The 10,777-nt window shown below is 38.7% G+C and overlaps 1 non-coding gene across 1 annotated transcript; it reads right to left on the minus strand.

Moving 5' to 3' along the window:
• Window positions 1-2,782: 2,782 nt before the first annotated feature.
• Window positions 2,783-2,889, minus strand: LOC121229746 (small nucleolar RNA R71). The gene has a single exon (XR_005927701.1). It is a non-coding gene; the product is annotated as a small nucleolar RNA R71 (small nucleolar RNA).
• Window positions 2,890-10,777: the final 7,888 nt, after the last annotated feature.

A 10,777-nucleotide genomic window follows, 5' to 3' on the forward strand; every position in this document is an offset into this window, starting at 1 on the left:
TATACATATATCATTTAGTCGAATTTAAATTTGCAGTTAATATACATATAATCAACACTTTAACATATATAATTCATGTTATTACTTCAAATTCCAAAACCTATTCATTACTTTATCATCAAACATAAATTATTTTTTTCATTACTCAATGTCGATTTGTAATTTACTGCTAATTACTACAATTATTTATAGATCACCTATATTTAAATTTAACAACATCAATTTGCTTATAAACTTACCTCAGACGATGAAAAACGAAACGGGACGACTTGTTGACAACTTTAGTTTTTCCCCGATCCAAATTCAATTTCCTTGGTTCTTGATCTAAACATATTAAAATTAAACTCATTCAAACATATTTACATTCAATTTAGTCCAAAAACACATAAATGGGCAAATTACCATTTTACCCTGACATTTAGTCCCTATTGTACAAAACACAAAATATGCAAAATTTCAATACACCCATGTTAGGCCGAATGTTCCTATTGTTCATACAAGTCCATATATTTCATTTATTTCATCTTTTAGTCCCTCAATTTATTATTTTTTCAATTTAGTCCTAATTACTCAAAATCATCAAAAACTTCAATACAAAACATGTTAATCTAAAACATATCTTTCATATTTCATCATCAAACAACAACAATCACAAGCTTTTAACAATGGTATAACTCAAAATATTCACCAAAGTAAAAAATTCAAGAATGGGTCTTGTAGATAACTTAGCAACTGATAAACCGTAATTTATACATATTTTTATCCCATGCTCAGCATATTTATGGATGATTTCTCCTTAGATTTGGTGAATTCGATACTCTTAATCCTTTAATTTCATGTTTTATATTTGGTGAGCATAGGAGAGTACAAAGAGCAAGAAACGGGCCAAAAACGAAGAAAATGGGCCAACGTGGGAAATCAACACGGCCTCGACTTCCTCACACGGGTAGTTCACACGCCCATGTCTATTTAACAGATTGCAACACGGCCTAAGCCACCTCACACGGGCGTGTCCCTGTCGAGCCCAAGTCTAGTCTTATTCAGAAAAGGCCACTATTGAGGGTTTTGAAGCATTCTAAAGCCTATATAAACAAACCAAGAGGTACCTAGAAGGGAGACACGGAGTAGGAGGCAAGGAATTACTCGAAGGAAGCCGATTGATCCATCTCAAAAGTTGGATTCACCTTCAAGACTGAAGATTTCCCTTCAATTCCTTTCAAGAGTTCTTGGGTTTTCTTTATGTTTTGTTATCATTATTCTTTTGCGATGTTTTCTTTCGTAAATATGAACTAAACCCCCTAAATACCTAGGGAGAATGAAACCTAAGACGGATCTTGTTATTATTATCTGAATTATATAATAAATATTTGAGTTGTTCTTATTTAGGTGTTCTTAATTCTTTCTTTGATATTTCAGGATATTAATTCAAGTTTTGATGTGCTTATTTAGAGGAGTAAAAGTCCATGTCTAAAAGTAGATCTAACATAATTAAGTGGAGTTGATTGCATGCCTAGAGATAATTTTTCCGGATTTGGGTGAAACCTAATAAAGGAATCCATAAATCGAGTTAATGCAACACTAAGGGTTTTAATTAGAAAGAGATTTCAATTAATCAACCTAGGGTTAGACATTGTTAGTCTCGAGAGAGATAATAATATAAATTAGGGATTTCCACGGATCAAGTCAAATGTATCAATTGTCTAATTCAGAGTCAATAACAAGTGAAGTCTAGGTGGATTTTTTCTTAGGTATTGTCCAAATCATTCAGTTTTCCCAAAAGTTATTTCCCCAATTTACTTTCTGTGCATTCTTAGTTTAGTAATTAGTTTAGATAAAATAAACCCCTTTATTTTTAGGCTAGATAATAAAAAGAAATTTAATACTAGTACTTTTAGTTACTTTGGGTTCGACATTCCGGTCTTGTTATAAGCTATACTACTGTTCGATAAGGTGTGCTTGCCTTTGTCATCATAATAGTTAGTTCTCAAGAGCGGTCAATTATAAATTATAAAACTTATCATGATTTGCTCACATCAAGTTTTTGGTGTCGTTTCCAGGGAACTAAGATATTAGGAACACTTAATTTTTATTACTTTAGCCATTTATTTTATTGCAATTTAAATTTTATTTTAGTTTTGTTAATTTTACTAAATTTTCTTTTTTTCTTCTGGCAGGTTTTTATAGTTTATGACTAGAAGAAACCCGTCGGGACCATTACTTTTTGATAGTGACATAGAATAGATAGCTCGCCGAAATCGAAGTGAAATTAGGCGAAGCCTACGTGACATAAAGGAAGGACAAGAGGATGATATTCAAACCACAACCAAGGAGATGGCTGAAAATCAGAATAATCAACTTCCTCCTATAGTCGTTGCAGATCCAATAAATTAGAATCCTACGCCTTGTACTTTGTATGATAATGCTAAACCTACTTTAACAGGAGCTGAATCGAGTATAGTTAGACTTGCTATTGCTGCAAATAATTCAAATGATACAACATTTGTTCAGTTTGATGGTTTGCAGGATGATACAACAGTTTGTTCAGTTTGATGATTTGCAGGATGAGGATCCAAATACTCATTTGGCAAATTTTCTGGACTTTTGCGACACATTTAAAATCAATGGCATTTTTGACGACGCCATTCGCCTTTGGTTGTTTCCCTTTTCATTGAGAAATAAAGCTAAACAGTGGTTGAACTCATTACCACGAGGGTTAATCACTACTTGGGAACAAATGACCGAAAAATTTTTACTTAAATATTTTCCACCGGCTAAAACAACTAAGTTGAGGAATGATATCTCTTCTTTTGTGCAGATAGAACTAGAAACACTCTATGATGCATGGGAGAGATACAAGGATCTATTGAGAAGGTGCCCTCACCATGGGTTACCTTTATGGTTGCAGGTTCAAACGTTTTACAACAGTGTGAACCCCTCAATAAGGCAACTTATCAACGCAGCTGCTGGTGAGACTATCAATAACAAAACACCTAAAGTGGATCACAAATTTATTGAAGAGATGTCACTAAATAACTATCAGTGGCAAGTCATGAGAACAAAGCCGACAAAAGCAGTCGGTGTTTTGAACCTCGAGGCGGTTACTATGCTATCTAACTAGGTAGAACTTTTAAATAAAAAGATTGATGGTTTATATGGTTCTACTTAGGTACATCCAGTGATGAGATGCGATTCAAATGGAGGAGGAGTACACACAGAATATCAAACCTTCAACCCCAACACCGAGGAGGAACAAGTTCAATATATGGGTAACAATAATTCTAGACCTCAAAATAACCCATACAGTAATACTTATAATACAGGTTGGAGGAACCATCCCAATTTCTCGTGGGGTAGTCAAGGGAATCAAAGGCCACAACATCCTTCGGGTTTTTAACAACCAACTTACCAACAGGAAAAGAAGCCAAACCTTAAGGAGATGCTAACAAAGTATATCTCGGTGTCAGAAACTCGCTTTCAGAATACCGAAACAGCACTCAAGAATCAACAAGCATCGATTTAAGGGCTTGAAACTTAGATAGGATAGCTCGCTAAACTAATTTCTGAACGACTACAAGGTAGCCTACCGAGTAACATTGAATCTAACCCAAGGGAAAAACTCAATGCGATTACCATTCAAGACGAGGAAGGGTTAGTTGAACCTAAACCAAAACCCTGGCAAGGAATTGTGGTAAGTAAAGGTAAAGGTGAGGTAGCCCACAATGAGCAAAAATCGGTAAGTAAAGAGTACTAACCACGGGTGCCATACCCCAATGCGACAAGGAAAGACCGTACAGATGAACAATTTGGTAAATTCCTTAAATTATTAAAGAAATTTCATATTAACTTACCGTTTATTGAAGCTCTTTCGCAGATGCCAAACGCAGTTAAATTTTAAAAGGAGCTTTTAGCAAATAAGTGGAAGCTGGAAGAGGCATCACATGTAGAGATGAATGCAGTTTGCTTAGCCATTCTACAGAATAAGCTTGCTAACAAATTGAAAGATCCAAGGAGTTTTACGATTCCTTGTTTAATTGGTAGCTTAGATGTTAGTAATGCTTTGGTTGATTTAGTGGCTAGTATTAATGTCATGCCCTATAAAATGTTTACACAACTAGGTCTTGGGAAACCCAAACAAACTAGGATGAGCATTCAGTTAGCAGATAAAACAATTAGATTTCCTATGGGCATTATTGAAGATGTACTCGATCAAATTGACAAATTTATATTCCCAATCGATTTTGTCGTTCTAGACATAGAAGAGGATAGTGACGTGCGTTTAATTTTAGAAAGGCCCCTTTTAGCAGCTACTAGAACTATAATTGATGTTGGTACAGGTGAACTCACATTTCGTGTGGGTGATGAAACAATCACTCTTCAAGCTCGAAATTATACTAATATTGATCATGTGGTGCAACCTTCTTTGCAGGAAACACATTCGATGAGCATAGATGAGCCTTGTTCAAGCAACAATAAAGGACCCATCTATGAAGAACGAAGGCTACAGATCAAAGAACTAGATGAATAGCGAACACCTATGAAGGAAAAACCAAAAGCGCACGAAAAATCGAAGCAACACCACAATGAACATAGGGATGGAACGAAGCAAATTAAAGTTGGAGACAAAGTATTGTTAGATGAAAATGACCCCTAAATTTCTACTCTAGAGCATAATACGGACAGAGCAAATCCCTTCACGGTAATGAACATCTTCCCACATAGTACAGTCGAGGTAACACATACTGTATTCAGAACTTTTAAGGTAAATAATACTCGACTTAGACCTTATTTTAATAAAATTGATAGCAGAGGTGAGGAGTTTCAACTCCTCAATCCACTGTAATCACACAAAATACAGGAAAGTCGAGCTTAGACTCTAAATAAGCGCTTCTCGGGGGCAACCCGAGCACTAACAATGTTAACTTCTTTGAATTTTAGTTTTTAACATCTAAATAACTAACTGATTCCTTGAACACAGGTTGTCCAAATCCACACGGCCAGGCACATGTTAGGCCGTGCCCATACCGTGGGAGGCAACACGGCCATGCGATACGGCCGAGTAAAAATAGAGCCAAATTTTTCCCAACACGGGATTCGATACGTTGCCACGACCGTGGATGAAACTGTCAAAACAACATGGGCGTGCGCCATGCCTATGTCTAGAAGCCGTGGTTCAAACTGAAAAATTAACACGGGTGTAGGACACGCCCGTGCTCGCCACCTGTGCTTGAGACAGTGAAAGCAACACGGGCATGGGTGAAGCGAACGAAGCAAGACATTGCCATGTGACACGGCCCTGTGACACGGCCGTGTGCACTAACACGCCTAGCGAACACGGGCATGGGCCGAATTTCAGATGCGCCCAAATTTGAAAATCATGAAACACACGGGCTGGAGTAAAGGCACATGGGCGTGCCCCACGGCCGTGTGCCCAAAATCTATATAAACCCTTCACTATTCATCATCACCTTCCCCAAAACCTAACCCTAGACGCTGAAATCCTCTTCCCTACCACCGACCGGCCACCCCTAGCCCTCCTCTCTTCTCATATTTTTCTCCACTCTTTTTCCCCTCTCTCCACTTCTCCTTTTGAGTGACCCACATGGCCCCACCACCCACGCCCGTGGCCAACCCCAACCGCTCCCAATTTTCACGCCGTCGCTACTCCGACCACTAGTCCTCTTCTAACGGTTTTCTTTTCTCTTTTACTTTCTTTGGATGCTTACTAACATGATAGTCCTAATTTCTATTCTTTTGTTTACATATTGCTACTAATTGTATATAATATCATCCTCATTCATAGGATTTGGTTCACATACTTTGTACCATATTCTTACCATGCTTAGCTACTTTCATCTAGTTCATTTTTAATTTAGTCATGCTATCACTTTGCCATTTGCGATAAAATCTCTATCAAGTTTGATTGCTTTTAGTTGAGTCTTGTTAGTGTTAGTAATTTTTTATTGCATTTGTTAGTTTAATTCATGGTTAATTCCTTTTTGAATTTGTTGATATCTTTTACATTCATCAAGTTATAAGAGTAGTTCTTCTTACAGGTATATTATGTCAAATCCATGCGGCAAGAAGGCTGTCGTTCCCGCCTCGAAGAAACACAAAGGAGCAGCATCGTCCTCAGGTCCTACCACCGAGATCAGGCACCCAGTCCTCCAATTTCCACCAGGACCATAAAAGGAGCTATTCCAGATATTACGGGCCCGACCCCTAGGTGTGGGCCGTTGCATTGACTGGGCCGTACTAGAGCAAATCTAACTGGCTGACGTAGTACGAGCCCTCCTGAAGACTGACCTATGGGGCTATTCTTTGAGATCATCGAGCCAACGTACCTCAAGCTCTCACTCAAACTCTGTTCGACCTTCCACCTTCAAGTTGTTATGACAGAGTTCGATGATCCTGGAATGGTCTAGTTCCATCTCGGTGGTTTAGTTCTCCAGTTGAGTGTGCCTGAGTTCGGAGTCGCGTTAGGACTATACACAGAGGAGTTCATGGACGACGAGGACTTCGCCAGCCTCCATCGCCACATCCACTACTCTTCTTCAAACTGCTAGAGGGCCCTCGTCCCTGCTTCAGGCACCTCTGACCCAAGTCGCTCCAACGCATCGGCTCTCACTCCATCCCTGCGATACCTACACAGCATCCTAGCCCTTACCCTGACAAGACGATGAGAGAGCACCGGTGGCGTCAACACTCACTACGCCTATTTCTTATGGAGCATGGCGAATGGACACGTCTTCGACCTTTCTTATTTCATCGCCCTCGCCATTCTCCATCAGACGGAGCGGCACAGAAAGAGAGTCATATCCATCGGCCCTTATGTGACTCGCCTGGCACAGTACTTTAGTCTTCTCAACACAACGTCGCAAGCATCCTCCCTCACTCTCATTGGTAATACCCAGATCTCAAGTCAATCTTTGAAAACCATGTCGCTCCTTTTAGCTGATCAAACAAATCATCAATTCTTGGCAACGGATACTTGTTTTTGATTGTCACCTTGTTTAACTGCCAATAATCAACACACAACCTCATAGAACCATCCTTCTTTTTCACAAATAACACGGGAGCACCCCAAGGTGAAAAACTCGGTCTCACAAAACCTTTATCAGTCAACTCTTGCAACTGTGACTTTAATTCCTTCAAATCTGCTGGTGCCATTCTCTACGGAGCAATCGAAATCGGAGCTGTTCCCGGTATCAAATCAATACCAAATTCTACTTCCCTGACTGGAGGCAAACCCGACAATTCTTGTGGAAATACATCCGCAAATTCACACACAACTGGCACTGATTCAACTTTCTTTTCAACTTCTTTTGTATTAATTACATACGCAAGCTTCATAACCCTTTCTCAGATATCTTTGAGCCGACATTAAAGAAATCACACTAGGCAATGCCTCTGATTTATCTGATTCAACCCGCAGAGTTTCACCATTTTCACACTTTAATTCTATAACCTTTTCTTTGCAATTTATTTTAGCATCATGCAATGTCAACCAATCCATAACCAAAATAACATCAAACTCATCAAACGGCAACAACATCAAGTCGGCCGGAAAGTAATGATCCCGAATCATTAAAGGACATTTCTTACATACTTTATCAACAGTCGCACATTTGCCTAACGGATTCGACACTCTAATCATAAATTCTGTGTTCTCAACAGGTATATTCATACTAGACACCAATTTCATGCACACATATGAATGAGTAGAACCGGGATCAATCAAAGCAATAACATTAACATTATAGAGAGAAAATGTACCGGTAATCCCATCAGGTGAGGAAGCATCTTCACGCGCTTTAATAGCATAAGTTCTAGTCAGAGCCCTTCCTTCAGGTCTAACCGGTGCATCCCTGGCTACATTCTTACTGCTTGTTTCACTTCCAACTTTTCTCAGATACCTTCCCCTCGAGTCTGCACCACTAGCTTTTACATTCTGAAATTTTTCTTTCTCAGCTCTCTCTGGGCAGTCTTTAATAAAATGATCCGGAGAACCACATCGAAAACATTCATTTTCTCTGCACGGACCAAAATGATTTCTACCACATCGCTGGCACTCGGGTTTAACAAATCTCGAGTTCCCTACACTGGCTGCAGAAGTATTCTGAGATTTAGGACCCACATTTTGCTTCTTATAATTCCCATATGATTGTCCAGCTGAAGCTTGGGAACGAGGATTCATATTCCTTGACTTTCTAGGTTGCTGTGAAAATGAACTACTCATCGGTCTTTTCTTCCAATTTCTAGTCTCAGCCTCTACCTTTTTCTTTTCTTTAAGTAGTTCTTCAGCCTTGCAAGCTCGATCAACCAGTACTACCATTTCTTTTAGTTCAAGGATCCCGACAAATACTTTAATGTCTTCGTTGAGCCCGTCTTCAAATCGTCGGCACATCTTGGCTTCTGTAGGAACATATTCCCTGGCATACTTACTCAATCGAACAAACTCTCTTTCATATTCTGAGACTGTCATATTACCTTGCTTCAGCTCAAGAAACTCTTTACATTTCTGATCAATAAACCTTTCACTAATATATTTCTTCCAAAACACTTCTTGAAAGAATTCCCATGTTACCCTCTCTTTCGGTACCACCGAAATCAAAGTCTTCCACCAATTATAGGCTGAGTCTCTCAAAAAATATGTAGCACATTTCGAACATTCTTCAGGTGTACAAGATAATTCATCAAATACCCGGATAGAATTTTCAAGCCAGAACTCTGCTTTCTCTGCATCATCATCAATATTTGCTCTAAATTCTTCAGCCCCTTGTTTACGAATTCTGTCAACGGGGGTTCTGTGAAATTTTATCATATCCATACCTTGAGGCATCGGGGGTATAGGTTGAGGAATTGGGGGAGGTGGGGGAGGTCGTACATTTGGGTTCGTACGAACGAACTCAGAGTACCATGCACTCATCATTTGGAGAAAGGCTTCCCGATCCCTTTCTCCTCCTCCCTGACCAACAGTAGGAGGTGGGTTTTCAGTCGGCGCTGCCCCTTCAGCCGGAGCTGGCGCATTACTCTCTACTTCATCTGCCACAGCTGGATCGGGATCCATTTACTATATAAAAATCATTTAAAAAGGTCAGAAGTCGTCACACTATCACAATTCATACATATGGCATGTATAGCAAAATCCGTACATACAACACGTAGTCCGAGAACTGACTAAACCTACTCTGATACCACTAAATGTAACGCCCCCACGCCCGAGACCGTCGCCGGAGTCGAGTATGAGGTGTTACTAAGCTTAATTTAACATATTTAGAACTTTGGATTATTTATTTCTACATTCACAGCTTTTAAGCTACTTGCATCACAGTCACAAGAAAAATCATATCTCGAGTTACGAAACTTGAAATAAATATCCGTAAATTTTCCATAAATCTAGACTCATATACCTATCTACTAATTTGTTTCTAGAATTTTTGGTTGGACCAATTAGTACAGTTTATTAGTTAAAGTTACCCCTGTTTCAGGACTTGACTGGTCTGACCTCTGTTTACTACAAACCACATTTCTCTCTGTACAAAATTCATATGACTATGAGGTTTGTTTCTAATGAAACTAGACTCAACAAGGATTCTGAGAATATAAAATAAACTACCTAATTATATCTTTACAATTTATGGTGAATTTCTAAAGTTGGAATAGGGGATTCAGAAACTGCTATGACCCTATTTCACTAAAATTCAAATATCTTGTAACATATAATTCCTTTACCTGTTTCATTTGTTTCATGTGAAACTAGACATAATAAGATTAAATTTGATATGTATTCCATCACCAAGTTCAATTTCTATGATTTTTAGTAAATTTTAAACTCGCGTCAGTGTTGCTGCAGTATTCTGTTTATGGCAAATTTCATCCCTTTTATGAGTTTTTATGCACTAAGTATCTTAATAATTTTCCTTAACATCAAATATAATCTAAACTAAATATTTTCATAATTTATCATTATCAAGCATTTCCTCAACCATTCCATCACCATACCATAAGATCATTTACACAAAAAAAGTATATTGCTATACATGCCATACTTAAATTTACAAGCCATTACCAAAAGTCTTCCGGATAGTGTGACTGAGCCTTCGACCTATCCCGACTCCTGAGCTGGCTTGTCCAAAACTACAATGAGTAAGAAGGAAGGAGTAAGCATAAATGCTTAGTAAGTTCATATGCAAATAATAAGTAACATAACAAACTGTCATACCAATCAACATTAGCATGTATCACTAAAACACATATCACATTTTTAATCATTTTTCATCATCTTATTACCTTATCGTGGTTGTATCAATACTCAACCCGAGGGTTAAATACATACCTGTCCAAAATAACCATTTCACATCACTCACCAATACTTCTCTTTACATCTCGAATATTCCTCCATTGAGTAGAACTTTACCCGTTGAACACATCGGAATATAATTCGGATACATGGATAACTTGCACATAAGTGCCATATATGCAATAAAGCAATCATGTAACCCGCCCATAAGCGAACTCGGACTCAGCTCAACGAGCTCAGGCGTTCGCATCCATAAGTGAACTCGGACTCGACTCAACGAGTTCGGATGCCTAGTTACATCTCACGAACTCGGACTCAACTCAACGAGTTCGGACATTCGCATCCATAAGTGAACTCGGACTCAACTCAACGAGTTCGGATGCTCAATCATCCTAGTGACATGTCACTTGTATCCTAATCTATTCCTAAGGTTCAAACGGGATTTTTCCTCGAACACTTATCCTTGCCGTCTTCCGT

The sequence above is a fragment of the Gossypium hirsutum genome, chromosome A05, assembly GCF_007990345.1.
Source record: "Gossypium hirsutum isolate 1008001.06 chromosome A05, Gossypium_hirsutum_v2.1, whole genome shotgun sequence".
NCBI classification, from domain to species: domain Eukaryota; kingdom Viridiplantae; phylum Streptophyta; class Magnoliopsida; order Malvales; family Malvaceae; genus Gossypium; species Gossypium hirsutum.